General features: G+C 44.1%; 1 long non-coding RNA gene across 1 annotated transcript; it reads left to right on the top strand.

The window, feature by feature from the left end:
- Positions 1-4,313: 4,313 nt before the first annotated feature.
- On the top strand, positions 4,314-15,257 carry LOC140900505 (uncharacterized). Its single transcript, XR_012155647.1, has 4 exons — positions 4,314-4,512; positions 4,628-4,732; positions 11,260-11,370; positions 14,323-15,257. It is a non-coding gene; the product is annotated as an uncharacterized lncRNA (long non-coding RNA).
- Positions 15,258-16,066: the final 809 nt, after the last annotated feature.

Raw genomic sequence — 16,066 nt, 5'->3', positions numbered from 1 at the left:
CTTTCAAAGCTCTTCTTTAGGCAGCAGTGGGACAAAGGGAAACGCCTCAAAGTCCAGTACCCGTAAACTTCCAACACTCTGGGGCTGTTCCCATTCTAGTCCTCTGGATTATAACTCACTAGCCCACAAGCCTGCTTAAAGACCATCTTTCTTCTCCCCGCCAAGGCTTGTTTGAAGATTGGAACTATTTCACCCGGTTCCAGTTGCCAAGCTGAGGTCTAGCAAAGACTATACTCTCGCTCTGATACAACTTTTCACAGAGAGCAGTAAAGACAGATTAAGTGAAAGATTTCTAAATGGACGTATCTTGATGTCTATTCCCGAAAAACCCTGTTTGGTGAGCTAGAAAGACGGAGAGATATTTTATTTGCAAAGAGCGGAAGCAGAATTCAAATTAAGTTGAGCAAGTGTAGTTTTATTAAACCCTGTTCTCTGCGCCGTCCACGTGGCTGCAGTGCTTCCAGCCCAATCCCTTACACTCCAGGCTTTTCTAGAATCCCCCATAAGAGTCTCTCCAGAGCATGGTCCGTCTCACTTCAGTTAATTGATTTATCAGAGGCGATAAGTGGGGATATGAATCCAGAGATGGAATTTATTTCTAACTACATATCTTCCTAGATAGCTGCATTTGCATATGACCGAATATTGTGGATTGTCCTCTGTCTTAAAGCATATTATATATATATATATATAGCTTTGACGTACTGACCGACTGTTTGTGCTTACATTTGGCTGCTGAGTTCCCTTTTGACTTTCTTTCATTTCTTGTATTAGATAATGGTAGTTCACTGGAATCAGAGAGTTGAAAGCTACTATTCTTGGCAATGAAAAGGAGAAGAGATTTTTCATATGTAATGAGCGCTACAGATAGACAGAGAAAGGGGACTAGTTTTCCAAAGGCTACTTCATGCGTGTGTGTTTATGCTCGGCCAGAGGCAAAGGTCTTCATGGAAGCCTTGACATTTCCAAACAGATATATGCGCAGTTATCGTGTTTATTTATTATGAACTACTGCAGTATCTCAAACACAAGCTTGTGCTACCTGTGGGTTCTTCTTAAAAGTGACAGCTGGAGAATTAGGATGGGTTTTTTTTTTTTCAAAGCTTTAGAAGGGGAGATCCGTGTCATAAACCCCATAGGTGCCTTTGAAAATCCCAGCCTTAGTCCTTATACAATTTACCTCTATACCTAGGATAGTGTGCAGAGTACAAATTCTGCACACCCAGCTTGCATGGGTGTGAGTAGCGGAGTACACAGTGAGGCATGTCTTAGGGGAGTAGTGTAGATTTCTCTACATGCCTGAATCGCTAGGGTATATACCCTCCATGTGTTCTCCACATGCCCAAGCAGTGCTTCCCATGTCTACAAAGCTGTTTTTAGCAGTGTAGTGTCCTCCTGCCCCGCCAATGCCCGAGCTTCCCCACTGCCGCTGCTGGAGTCTTTCACCGCAGTGGCGTGGCTACGTGTGCAGTGGCTGTACTTTACATGCAACTATAGCTGTGGACATAGCTTGACATATGGCTGAAGCTGGACATGGGATTGAAACATGGCACCAGAGTAGAGTTGGGAACAGTTCGTCCATTTCATTAAGATTTTTTTTTTTTGACATTTCTTTCCTATCCTAAATCGGGATGAAAAGTTGAAATGTCAAAATCCAAAAAATATTCCAGGCAGATCACTTGAAACATCCCGTTTATTTAATTTCAAAATGTCTGATTTTTTTCAAAAAAGTGCTGTAATTAGCATCAACTTTTAAATTAAAAGTCTTTTCACACCCCAAAAAACATTTTCCCCCTAAATTGTCAGAACAGGCTCTTTCCGTAATTCCAAAACATTTTCCTAGTTTTTTGCAAGAGGCGAAATCCATCCGAATCGAGTCTTTCCCACCAAAGGTTCCACTTTCGACAAATCCGCATTTTTTCAATGGAAAAGAACATTTTGGTGAAACAATCCCAGCTGGCTCTACACGAGAACTACTTTCGGGTGTTCCAGCTCACACAGGCTCATCCCTAGTTAAAATGTGCTATTGACAGCTATGGTGGAAATTGTTTTGACTGACCAACCACTACCGAGCACTGAAACTGATTAGCAGAGTGCCCTGTGTGTACTCACAGTATGTGTTCATTTCTGATTGCTGAATTGGAAAGAGTTCAAATTGGAATGCAAATTTTGCATTTTTGTTATTTATTATGTATGTTACAATACCACCTAACTGAGATATGGGGCTCATTGTGCTAGGCACGGTATACATAGTAAAAGACAGCTACCCCTTCGAAGAGCTTAACATTTTAATAGACAGCAGAGAAAAACTATGAGAGAAAGGAAATATTGTCACTGCCATTCTGTAGATAAATAATTGAAGCACACAGTAAGTGATTTGCCAAAGCCAATAAAGTGAATGGAAATTGAATCTACAGTCTCTAAGAGTCCTATGCTGCTGCCTTAGACACAAGCCTATTTGACAACCAAGCGTGTGGCTGAGACCAAACCAAAATCCTGGACTTGAGCCACTTTGGCCTTTAAACCCATTTAAAGCCAGATCCAGAGCCAAAATGTATAGTTTGGAGCCTTCGGTAAAAAAAAATCCCAGAGTTCGTTTTTCAGTCCATCTAATTAAATCCTCTAAGCCAGTGTTTCTATACTTTTTTAATATCAGGGACCTTAACAGTTGTCAAGGACATCTCAGGCACCGGCGTTGGCCCATGGACGAACCATTGAGAACCACTTGATCTACGCTACCTCATTCCTTGTTAATGAGGGATATTCTCACATGTAAGCTGCAAACGAAAATCTTGAATGTCCTGTTGATCCCCATCCCTAGCTGCAGACAAGGAGAAAAGCAGGAGCCCCACAGCCTTGGGATGATGAACTCCCAGATGTTTCTCCCTGGCCCCATGAGTTACGGATAAGGTTTAGGGATCTATTATGCAGGTCTGAGGATACATATACAGTGGTATAGTATATGCTCACCTTTGCTCTCCACTGGTGCAGCCTCTTTCGTCTCCCTTTTGGAGTTGTGGAGCCCACTCGCAGCACTAGCTTTAGGTTGTTCTTGCACACCCATGGCCATCCATAGTATAATACTGCAATTTGTCAAGTGTAGAGTGGGGAGTATTGACCACCGGTGAAGCACCAGATACTGGCCATCGCTGGAGACAAGATCCTGGGCTAGGTGGGCCATTGACCTGTTCTGATGTGGCAACTGCTATGTTCCTATATAAAAATGGATCTCCCCAATGTTAAATGGAGAGTGGCTGAAATTCCCTTGAGAGTCATTAGGCAATGACATTCCTTCCTGCGCCCTGTAGAAAAAACAAAAGGTGTTTTGCATTATAAATATTATCGTTTTTTCGAGTTGGACAATTTATATCTGGCTCAACATCATGAAGTGCGTGCGGTATTTGGATCTTCATTATCTGGGCTATGTTGAGCACGTTCAGCTTGGAAAAGAGATGAGTAAGGGAGACTATAATTGAGCTCTGTAAATTCATGACAGGTGTGGCGAAAGTAAATAAGGAAGTGCTATTTACTCCTTCTCATATTTGGGGTCACTGAATGAAATGAATAAGCAGGAGGTTTAAAACTCTGCCACAGAATATGGTGGTGGCCAAGACTATAAAAGGATTAAGAAAAGAACTAGATAAGTTCATGGAGGATAAGTCCATGAATGGCTATTAGGCAGAATGGGCAGGGATGGTGTCCCTAATTTCTGTGGATCACTTGATGATTATCTGTTCATTCCCACTGGGGCACCTGGCATTGGCGGAAGATAGGATACTGTGCTAGATGGACCGATTATGGCTGTTCTTGTGTACTTTCTGCTATGAGAAATTCCACTGAAATCATTACAGCGATAGAGTCTGACACTGTAACACATATCCAGATTTAACTTCATTGTGTTTGGGGAGATTAGAGCTGGGGTGTGGGGCAGGTCCAACCAGGCAGCTAGACAGGAGTGGCATGTATAGAGAGAGAGAAAGAGAGATGTCTAGAGACAGATAGATATTTTTCCACATACCACTAGAAATTTACATTGTAAATTATTTCCACAAGAAATAGCACAGTCTGGTCATTTAAATACAAAAAAGAGAGAGCTAAGGTATTAATGTTGGCTTCTGAGTTCATCATGTTTGTGCTCATGCACGAAGAACATTGTCTATCTATTCTAGTTGCCAGTGCCTCAAAGCACAAGAGCATTAACTTGGCAAAGCTCCTTCTTAATAACTCTGCAGAATTGTTCTGCAAATGAACAAAGATAATGTCGGTCTGACAGGTGCAGATTGGGCTGTTGATGAAGGTGTAAGCTGGGAAGAGAGAGTTCTCTGATAAATTCCAGCATCAATCTGACAGAGCAGCTGGGAAACAGTAGTAAATATATTCTCTCTTTTTCAGTGTCACCACTGAAGCGTCAGACTCGTTCCATTCCACCCTGAATTGAGTCTCTTATCCTAAAACTATCTTGTTTTAAGCTTCTGCCTGCTCCACTCTATTCAGTTGCAAATCATCTTCCTGGTAAGATCCAAACATCGGCCTAATCGGAGTATTCCTCTTCCTTCCTGTAAGCTTCTTTCTGATGTTTTTTAAACAATGAAGTGACCGACTGAATTCATTTAATTTTGTTATTAAGGTAATGACTTCGTATTTAGATTTTGACTTGGGAGAGATTCGTGCTGTCACAGAAAACTATCCAAGGAGAAAGAATAAGGGGGAAGAAAAGAAAACCTCATGCTCTGTAAGTAGCTGAACGTAGTCTCCCTCTTCTTTATCCTACTGATTTTATTTAAGATAAAATAATCAAGAAATAGGCCATGCAATCTGTGTCCCCACCCCCGCAGTAGAATAGGGAAGGGAGGCGTGGCTGGTGTCATGCTGGGAATGGGAGGAATCTGGGGCCCTAGATAATACAGGCTCTTCTAATGCTCAGTCAGTTGTAGGGGAGTCAAGACGAGAGGAAAGTGTTTTGCAGGGAATGTTAACCAACGCAGCCCATGACAAGGCGATAATGTGCCTATTTCATAGGAGAATACAGGTAGAGGCTTTCCTGCTTAAAGAGCCTCTCACTCTTTGGTCTAAAAGTCTGTGGGCATGAAGAGCACCAATATTCACAGAGAACGAGAAAGGGCTGTAATTTAGGGGGTCTGCTGGTATAATAGACCAATGTGTTTTAAAAACTGTTTCACCTCTGCCTTACTTTTCCCCTCCACTGCAGTGGTTGACAGGACAGGTCATTCTGATCTACCTGGGAGTATGTGATCAGACCGGCACATGGATGTGAGGGGAGTAAGAATTTTTCCTGCCTGGGACAGCTAGAGCAGCCATCTAAGTGCTTCATGACGGCTTACTCCTCTCTGAGCAGGGGGGTAGGACCTCGTGTAGAATATGCCTGTCAAGGTTCCTCCCCCACTCTGAACTCTAGGGTACAGATGTGGGGACCTGCATGAAAAACCTCCTAAGCTTATCTTTACCAGCTTAGGTCAAAACTTCCCCAAGGTACAAAATATTCCACCCTTTGTCCTTGCCGCTACCACCACCAAACTAATACTGGTTACTGGGGAAGAGCTGTTTGGACGTGTCTTTCCCCCCAAAATAACTTAGGCTTTCAGCTGGAGATGGGGAATGCTATGAGATAATTAACAGCTCCCAGGCGCTCCTGGACCATGAATGGCCCTTCCCACGATGCTTCCATTTTATGGGCCTGGAGCGCCTTTAAGACCATGACATGGTCTCCTACTTTGAAGGAACGCTCTCTGGCATGTTTATCATACCAGGCTTTTTGCTCTTTTTGAACATCCTGTAAGTTTTCTCTAGCAAGGGCTAAAGAGGTTCAGAGGGTGTTTTGTAGGTTGGTTACAAAGTCCAGAATGTTAGTTCCTGGAGAAGGTGTAAATCCCTCCCATTGCTGCTTCACCAACTGCAATGGCCCCTTAACCTCACGGCCATATACAAGTTCAAATGGGGAAAACCCTAAACTGGGGTGTGGTACAGCTCTGTAGGCAAAGAGCAACTGCTGCAACACTAGGTCCCAATCATTGGAGTGCTCATTTACGAATTTACGTATCATGGCCCCCAAAGTTCCATTAAACTTCTCCACCATGCCAATTGTTTGATGGTGGTAAGGAGTGGCAACCGAGTGATTTACCCCATGAGCTTCCCAAAGGTTTTTCATAGTTCCTGACAGGAAATTAGTCCCTGCATCTGTGAGGATGTCGGAGGGCCAACCGACCCTGGCAAAAATGTCTGCTAGTGCCTGGCACACACTTTTAGCCCTGGTGTTGCTTAGAGCTACTGCTTTCGGCCATCGGGTGGCAAAATCCATGAAAGTCAGTATGTACTGCTTTCCTCTGGGTGTCTTTTTCGGAAAAGGACCCAGAATATCCACAGCTACTCGCTGAAATGGAACTTCAATGATGGGGAGTGGCTGGAGAGGGGCTTTGACCTGGTCTTGGGGTTTTCCCACTCTTTGGCACACCTCACAAGACTGGACATAGGTAGAAACATCCTTGCCCATTCCCTCCCAGTGGAATGACCCCCCCAAACGGTCTTTGGTCCTGTTCACCCCAGTATGGCCACTAGGGTGATCATGGGCTAAGCTCAAGAGCTTGGCCCGGTATTTAGTTGGAACTACCAACTGACGCTGAGGATGCCAGTCTTCCTGGTGTCCACCAGAAAGAGTTTCCTTGTATAAAAGTCCTCTTTCTACAACAAACCTGAATCGATTAGAAGAGCTGAGAGGCGGTGGGTTGCTCCGTGCTGCCGTCCAAGCTCTCTGGAGGCTTTCATCTGCTTCCTGTTCGGTCTGGAACTGTTCTCTTGATGCTGGAGACATCAGTCCCTCATTGGATTGTGGACCTAGGCTTGGTCCCTCTGGAAGCGATATAGGGGATGGAGCTGTTTCTGTTGACTGTGAACCGCTCTCCGCTGGTGCCCTATGTTGGGATTCAGGCTCCGGCTGAGCCTCTTGTGTTGGGTTATCGGCTGCTGCCAGTTCAGGGTCGGTGGGGCCCTCTGGTGTTGAGGTTGCAAGTACTGGATTCAGTGCTGGCAATGGGTCTGGTGTTGGTTGTTCGGCTGGTTCCGGTTCTGGGACTGGTTCCGTCTGGGTCTCTGGGACTGGATCCATTACTGCTGTTGCAGACATTGGCCTGGGGTCCGGGTCCATCACCTCTGACCGGGTCCTGATAGAAGTTTCCGGAACAGAGCTAGGCCTCACGGCTTGTTTAGCCTGGCTGCGGGTGACCGTTCCCACCCTCTTGGCCTGCTTCACATGATTGGCCAAGTCTTCCCCCAACAGCATGGGGATGGGATAATCATCATAGACTGCAAAAGTCCACGTTCCTGACCAGCTCTTGTACTGGACAGGCAACTTGGCTGTAGGCAAATTGAAAGAGTTGGACTTGAAGGGTTGAATTGTCACTTGGATCTCTGGGTTGATTAAATTGGGGTCCACTAAGGAAGCATGGATAGCTGACACTTGTGCTCCGGTGTCCCTCCACGCGGTGACCTTCTTCCCGCCCACACTCACAGTTTCCCTCCGCTCCAAGGGTATCTGGGGGGTATCTGGGCCTGTGGACCTCTGATGTGATTCCGGTGCAATGAACTGTAATCTGTTGGGGTTCTTGGGGCAGTTGGCCTTTACATGCCCCAGCTCGTTACATTTAAAACATCGTCCAGCTGATGGGTCACTGGGGCGAGGAGGGTTGCTGGAGAACGGGGTGGCGGGACGATAATGGGTCTGGAGGGTTCTTTGGGAGGTAGGTGGGGCTTTGGGCAGCCCCCGGTAATAGGGTGTGGTCTGGGGTGGTCCCTTCTGGTCTCCGCTCCAACTGCGACCAGTTTTCTTCTTCTCTGCCACCTCCACCCATCTGGCTCCAATCTCTCCTGCCTCGATTACAGTTTTGGGCTTCCCGTCTAGGATGTATCTTTCTATTTCCTCAGGAACACCCTCTAAGAATTGTTCCATTTGCATTAGGAAGGGCAAATTTACTGGAGATTCAACACTTGCTCCTGATATCCAGGCATCCCAATGTTTCACAATGTGGTAGGCATGTCGGGTAAATGACACGTCTGGTTTCCACCTTAGGGCTCTGAACCTCTGACGAGACTGCTCGGGTGTTATCCCCATTCTGACTCTCGCCTTGGATTTAAACAGTTCATACTTGTTCATGTGTTCTTTAGGCATTTCAGCCGCCACCTCAGCTAAGGGTCCACTGAGCTGCGGCCTCAGCTCTACCATGTATTGGTCAGTAGAGATGCTGTACCCAAGGCAGGCCCTTTCGAAGTTTTCTAAGAAGGCCTCAGTATCATCACGTGCCTTGTAGGTGGGGAACTTTCTGGGATGGGAAGTGGTACCTGGAGAAGGATTGCTAGGGTTTGTTGGGATATTCTGCTGGGCCTTTATCCTCTCCACCTCCTCCACATGCTTCCTCTCTTTTTCCTTCTCCTCCTCCACATGCTTCCTTGCCTCCATTTCCCTCTTGTGGGCAGCCTCCTGTACCTCCTTCTCCAGCCGCATGAGTTCTATCTGTCTTTCATGTTCCCTTTGTTTTTCCTCAGCCTGAAATTTGGCTAATTCCAGCTGTAGTCGAGCTGCGGATTTTGTCATTCTAAGCTCTCTGTTTTTAACTAACTTTACACCCGAGGTTTAGAAATAAACAAACAAAACTTGGCTGTAAAATTTTGCTGTGCTGGAATAGAATACCTATTCTCTGATAGTGATTGTCAGCCTACAGAAAAAGGCAATTCCCTTGTCTCTGCTCTGGGCCCAAATTAAAGCAAAAAACCTCCAACTACTTGGAAACCTGCTTACCCAGCCCAAAGAAAAAGCAAATGGGTAGAACACACACCCCCTATTTACTTTTAGGAAGAAAAGAAAAAAGAAACCTCTGGGTTGGAAGACTGTGAATTTCCCTGCAGGAGTTAAGTACCCTGCCTCTATGCAAAGAAAGCCTGCAATTCACAAAGATAATCCCCTTTTGTCTCTGCTTGGCCACAAAGCAGAGAAAAAACAAGCTGCTTTCAGTTTCAGCTGCTTTCTGGATTTCCTTTCCAAAGGAAAAAAAAATTCCTTTTTAAAATCTGTATTTCTAGTTCAAAAAATCTCAACTGGATCTCAAAATGATTTCAGGTTAATCCCACCACTATGCCACCATGTCAAGGTTCCTCCCCGACTCTGAACTCTAGGGTACCGATGTGGGGACCTGCATGAAAAACCTCCTAAGCTTATCTTTACCAGCTTAGGTCAAAACTTCCCCAAGGTACAAAATATTCCACCCTTTGTTCTTGCCACTACCACCACCAAACTAATACTGGTTACTGGGGAAGAGCTGTTTGGACGCGTCTTTCCCCGCAAAATACTTCCCAAAACCTTGCACCCCACTTCCTGGACAAGGTTTGGTCAAAAGCCTCACCAATTTGCCTAGGTGACCACAGACCCAGACCCTTGGATCTTAAGAACAATGAACAATCCTCCCAACACTTGCACCCCCCCTTTCCTGGGAAATGTTGGATAAAAAGCCTCACCAATTTGCATAGGTGACCACAGACCCAAACACTTGGATCTGAGAACAATGAAAAAGCATTCAGTTTTCTTACAAGAAGACTTTTAATAAAAATAGAAGTAAATAGAAATAAAGAAATTCCCCCTGTAAAATCAGGATGGTAGATATCTTACAGGGTAATTAGATTCAAAAACATAGAGAACCTCTCTAGGCAATACCTTAAGTTACAAAAAAGATACACAGACAGAAATAGTTATTCTATTCAGCACAATTCTTTTCTCAGCCATTTAAAGAAATCATAATCTAACACATACCTAGCTAGATTATTTACTAAAAGTTCTAAGACTCCATTCCTGGTCTATCCCCGGCAGAAACCAGCATATAGACAGACACACAGACCCTTTGTTTCTCTCCCTCCTCCCAGCTTTTGAAAGTATCTTGTCTCCTCATTGGTCATTTTGGTCAGGTGCCAGCGAGGTTACCTTTAGCTTCTTAACCCTTTACAGGTGAGAGGAGCTTTCCCCTGGCCAGGAGGGATTTCAAAGGGGTTTACCCTTCCCTTTATATTTATGACAATGCCATAGACGGGGGTTTCTGATGTTGTTGATTAAATAAGAATTTCAAGGAAAAGTGTCAGCGTTACTCAAATAAATTCCACTTCTTAGTAGAACACGTTAAAACAAACAAATTATTTTTTTAAATGAAAAGCTTAAAACTACTGCTGAAAATTTTGACATAAGAAGGGCAAGACTGGGTCATACCAAATTTTCACCTAGCCCAATATCCTGTCTTCCAACAGTGGCCAATGCCAGGTACCTCAGAGGGAAAGAAGAGAACGGGTAATTATCCCCTACTGCCCACTCCCAGCCCCTGACAAACAGAGGGAAACCATCCCTGCTCATCTTGGCCAATAGCCAATTTTTGGCTGTTTTTTGTCATTTTTTTCTGGGAACCACCCCTCCCCCCTTTATCCAAGCAGCGCAAGTAAAGGGCCTTTCCATTGCCATTGAAACGTCTCCACTGCCTTCAATGGGAGTGACATTGAGGGCAGAAATTTCAGAAGGGCTTGGTCCTCCCTCACAAAAGGGTCCAGATTTTCATCGTGTTGGAGGCTGAGCTTTTTGAAAAATCTGGCTGTTGTGGGCTGGGCTTTATGACGTGATTGTTCAAAAATAGTGAGGTGACGAAAGACAACAGATTTTTCAAAAGTGTCTAAGGGCTTCTGTGCACAAAAAGTGACGTTGGTATAAATTATGTTGATCAGGGTGTGGCTAAGGAACCCCCGGCCCGACGAAAGTTATATTGACTTAAGCGCCAGTGTGGACAGCACTGTATCGACGGGAGAAGATCACCACCTCTATTGGGATTGGTTTTATTATGCAGATAGGAGGGTTCGCTCCCCTCAGTTTAGAGTATCTTCACCAGGCACATTTCAGCAGCACGGTTGTCGCGCTTCTAGTGTAGCATAGCCCTAAGCGAGTTATACAACTAATTCTCATTGACCTATTTGCATCTTTAGGTTCCCAAATTTCAAGGATTAAATTCAGCCTGAAAAGCAGCTGTGCTAAATATTTCCAAATGCACGGAAGCCCTGATATCCCCTGCAAGGCGGAAACCCCAAGACTTAGCACTTACTACCTCTGGGGCTGAAGCCTTGTGCCCGAAATGGGGGCGAGGAAGACATGTGGGGCTCTGGGAAATAGTCTCTGAGAATTTAAGCCCTGCTAAATACCGATGGTAAATCTGGCTCTTTGTTCTTCAGTATACAGTGATGGGTTCTGCAAATTCCAGAGATAAATCAATGGATATTCCAGTTGTCATGATGTCTTCTGCACAATCTTGTCTACAACACTCATTCATCTCAGCATTCAAGGTTCTCCTATCTCACTACATATTTTTTTTAAAAATTGTTTATCTTTTGCTTCTTCGAAGGAAAAAAAGACCAATTCCCAGGGGACATCTTGTCGCTTTCAAAATTTTGTTCCAACAGGATTCAATTTTAACCTTGAAAAATGCAAATGTGACAGTTTGTATTTCACCTTGAATGCTGTTGGAAAGCCAATGTCCAGTGTCCTCAGCAATCCCCATTCATTTCTCTAGTTTTATGAGGTGCACAAATAGAAACCACCAAATTCATGTGCATTTTTACTCAACATACCTTGCCTTAAGGCATATCTTCTAACTGAAAAACCCGGGGCCTGATTCTCCCTGGCCCTGTACCGTGTGTGGTCCTGCATGTCTGTGAACAGTGGGTCTAAAATACTATCAAATCGCCATGATAATGTTCACCCTCATTTGCCCAGCTGTAATATATTCACCCTCCCCATGGTTCAGCCTCTTTTTGACCAGGTGATAGTTTAAAAATGGCTGCTATCATGAGCAAGCTTTGAACCTGCTTCAGCACCAAAGTGCAGACATCTACCAATGGGGCTAAAAGTGTTCAGGCTGTTAACTTGTTTGTGGATTAGCCACGAGCTTTTACACAAGAAGAATCAGGCCCAATATTTGTGGAACAGAGATTTTGTTTTGTCGACTTGTGACTACATGTGAACTCTGAAGGAACTGATGATCTTGCCTGAGACAAGGGGGCGCAAAGTGCTAATATCTGTTGTTGGGGTTTGGTTCTCCTCTGCTTTGCAGCGTATATGAGCATTTATCCCTGTGCAAATTTTGTGAAGAACATTATCTTTCTGGTTCGGTGTTATTCTGCATCTGGCATGCACCCATTTTGCACTGGTGTAGATAATAATAATAAGCATTAATAATAAATTGTTATTAGATCTTACATAGATGGTCACACAAGCTGCAAAGCAGTGGACAGGAGATTCCAACACTCAGTTACACAGTACAGACAACGCTTGGAAATTTATTGAGCGTCTCATGATATTAACTGGGAATTGGTCCTGCTTCGAGCAGGGGGTTGGACTAGATGACCTTCTGGGGTCCCTTCCAACCCTGATATTCTATGATTCTATGATTCTATGATTTGTCTCAACCTAGCTCCTGGAGGCCGGTGACTAGGTAAGAAACCCCCTTTCATATTTTTTTAAAACTAACTTTTTGGCGTGCATGGTTGCAAAGAAAACCTTGAGAACATTATTCAAGTACACCCAACCATTTCAGAACCAAAAGACAAATATAAAACTAATCAACATGTAAACCTCTCATGCTTTTTAAGCCAAATCTCATGATTTTCTGAGGCCTGACTCATGATTTTCAAATTTGAGTTTGGCAATTCTCTGCACTGTAACAAGTGCATTAATCCCAATGTAATTAACCTCAGTGTAATTAATCCCAGTGTAATTCTCGATATTTGGTCCAGATTCCTGAATTCCAACAGAAAAGCAAAAGCGTCTTTGTTATTCCTTTATAGAACAGAATATTTGAGCAACAGTTAAGACCAAATAATTATAGGCAGCTATATAGCGATACAATTCAAACCACCAATATAATGGCTCCATAAAATTGCCTAGGTTTAGGTATACACCAACACATTATTCCCATGGCTAATGAGTACTTTTTAAAGAGCTATAACTTTCCAGGAGTTCATGCATTTCCTGGATTCATAGCCATTTAGTAGATGGCTGAAAGAGCAAGAAAACCTGCAGTCAAAAGAGACGAAAGGGAGAGGCAAAGGTATGCCATAAATCTTTAGAACTGGGATTTCCAGAAGTTGTGGAACTGCTGAGATAAACAGATGACCTGTCCCATAAACATCATTTTCACCACTTTTTCACCACTCCTGCTTTCCAGGCCTATTCTGGCGATGAGGGAGGCTGATTTGAAACAGAAGCGCACTAAGGGGTACTTGTGGTCTGAAATTGTATCCCTCTGTGCCATGGAGTCATCCATGATAAAGCAGGCCTGCTGGGCCCCTGTAATGGAAACTTCCCACTGAAATACAGGTTAAAAAAGAAATTGGGGTTGGTGAAATGTTAGGTAGTACTGTTCAATCTGACTCACTGGCTAGGCTTGGTCTAGGGAAGCACTCTTAGAGATGTCAGTGTTGCGCTGAGACAACTGGTATAGTCCTTACAGAGCTGACATTATGTAAGGTTTTGGGTGTTAGCCACAATGTTGGCTAAATTGAAGCTTGGCTAATTTACACTCTACCTTCTTGTATCCTCCCAGCTGAACAAGGGATTCATCTTCATTTTTTGCCCTGGCCTGCGCTATGACATTGCGGCAGTGGCGTGAAATAGCTATCATGCTCATCCCCCAGTAGTTGGTGAAATTATTCCTATATGGGTTTTACATAAAGCATTCTGGAATCAGGGAGGAAGGACCGACTACTGCAGCCAGAAAAGTAATAAAACGAGTTCCTCAGCCCAGTGCGGCAACAGCTTCAAGGGACTGTCCCCCTTTTCCTTTCAGTCCTTCTTGCTTCACAACTTTCTGCAGGAATCTCTCCTGCTGAGTTCACTGAGCATCACCACCCATGGAGGCCCAGGTGTCTCCCGCAGGTTCCCACTACCCTCTCCCAGAGAACTTCTTGCTGCTTCTATTCCTTACAGCTGCAGCTGATAATTGAACAGGTCTGCCACCCATCCCTGACCCGAGGCCTCTGGCTCTTTAAAAGGACCATACTGTTACAGTGCCCTTATTTAGCTTTAGGCAGTTGCCTTACACAACATCATTATATGTACTTTTTTGTAACTATATTAAACTTTCCTGTCCTCCATGGTCCTAGATTAGCCAGTATCTTTTTCTCTCATGGTTAATTTATGGCACGGGGACCTGATCAGTAATTATTTTTTAATGCTATGTGCTGTTTCCTTATTGAATTGCCGATATATGTCTAACTATGCTTGTTCTCTCGCCACAGCTGTAAGATAAGCGATGCCTGCTTCATGAGAGCCACTACCCCATTGAAAACACATGCCCAGGAATCCTGCGGAGAGCTCCGAGGCTTCCGACTGCTGATGAGAACTTGAATATTTCTAAACTCTCCAATTTGACTAATTGAGAATAATACCACATTTTATTGGTTTCAGAGGCAGCCATCTCCCTTCAGGTTTATCAATAGATTACTTGCATAATTTCGGCTATTTTCTCCTGTTAGACATATTATAGACAGAGAAAAGCACACAAGTGCATGTATATATAACGAAGATAATAGATAAGTGGTGGTGGTGGTGAAATATATATTGATTTGTATAAGAATATGCTGGGGTATCTCTCTCTTGCTAGATAGATTCACGAGTCCCTAGTCCTTTTCATCAGTCGATCTCAAAGTGCTTTACAAAGGCAGTTGGTGACATTAGCCCCATTTTACGTATGGGGAAACTAAAGCATGCAAAGGTAAAGTGATTTGCCCAAGATCACCCAGTAGCAGAGTCAGGAATAGAGAGCACATATCTGTCTGATTCCTGGGCACATTCCCTACACAGACAAACTGCCATTATCAGAACTTTTAAAAGAGCTGGCTGAGGAGCTCAGGGGAAAATTAATGTGGATTTTCAATATGTCCTGGAGCACTGAGGAAGTTCGAGAAGACTGGAAGAAAGCTAACGTTGTACCTGTGTTGTAACAGATTAAACAGGATGATCTGGATAATTATAAGCCTGTCAGTCTCACATCGATTCCGGGTAAGATAATGGAATGGCTGATACATGACTCTATTAATGAAGAAATAAATGACTCTGATATAAGTAATGCCAATCAACTTGGATTTATGGAAAATAGTTCCCGTCAAACACACTTGATATCTTTTTTGATGAGATCACAAATTTGGATGTAAAGCTAATAATGCTGCTGTAATATACTTGGATTTCCGTAATCTGTCTTGTTATGCCATCACACTTTGATTAAAACCGAAGAATAATATAAAATCAACACGACACACTTGGAATGGATTAACAGCTGGCTGACTGAGAAGTCTCAAAATGTAATTTTAAACAGGGAATCATCATCAAACGGTTTCTTTCTAGTGGGTTCATGCAGGCATCAGTTGTTGGCCCTAAGCTATTTCACATTTTTATCAATGACCTAGAAGAAAACACAAAATCGTCACTAATAAACTTTGCAGATGATGAAAAAATTGGGCCAGTGATAAATAGTGAAGATGACAGGTCACTGAATGATCTGGATTGTTTTGTAAACTGGGTGCAAGCTTTTATTCTGGCTTAATGTAAATGTATACATATAGGAACAAAGCATGCAGGACATACTTACAGGATGGGGAATGGGTGTTCCATATAATAGGGCTGGGGAGGTTCTTCCTCCCCTAAGCTGCTGTAACCACCGGACCCCGCGCCCCCCCCCGCCCCTGGTTGCAGGGTTTGGCCACATACCACCAGTTCAACTGCCCCGATACCTGAATAGGCCATATCAAAAGCATCTTAACAGAAGGTTTTTGTTTTCCCCAGCGTGGGTTTGGTCTGGGGAGGAGAGGCACAACGTTGCTTCGGCCAGCTCAGGACTCCTCGAGGAGGTACCATGGGGGGGACTTTCCAGGCTGGGGCCAATCCAGGAGGTGTGCGCTCAGGGCTTCAGTCAGCCCGGGGCTCCGGCAGCCTTGGTGCGTGGGCGGGGGGTGCTTAAAGGCGTGGAAGAGGGTTTTTGGCTCT

Source organism: Lepidochelys kempii, chromosome 19, assembly GCF_965140265.1.
Source record: "Lepidochelys kempii isolate rLepKem1 chromosome 19, rLepKem1.hap2, whole genome shotgun sequence".
Taxonomy (NCBI): Eukaryota; Metazoa; Chordata; order Testudines; family Cheloniidae; genus Lepidochelys; species Lepidochelys kempii.
The sequence above is the reverse complement of the archived record's forward strand: the minus strand, read 5'-3'. Positions and strand labels throughout refer to the sequence as shown.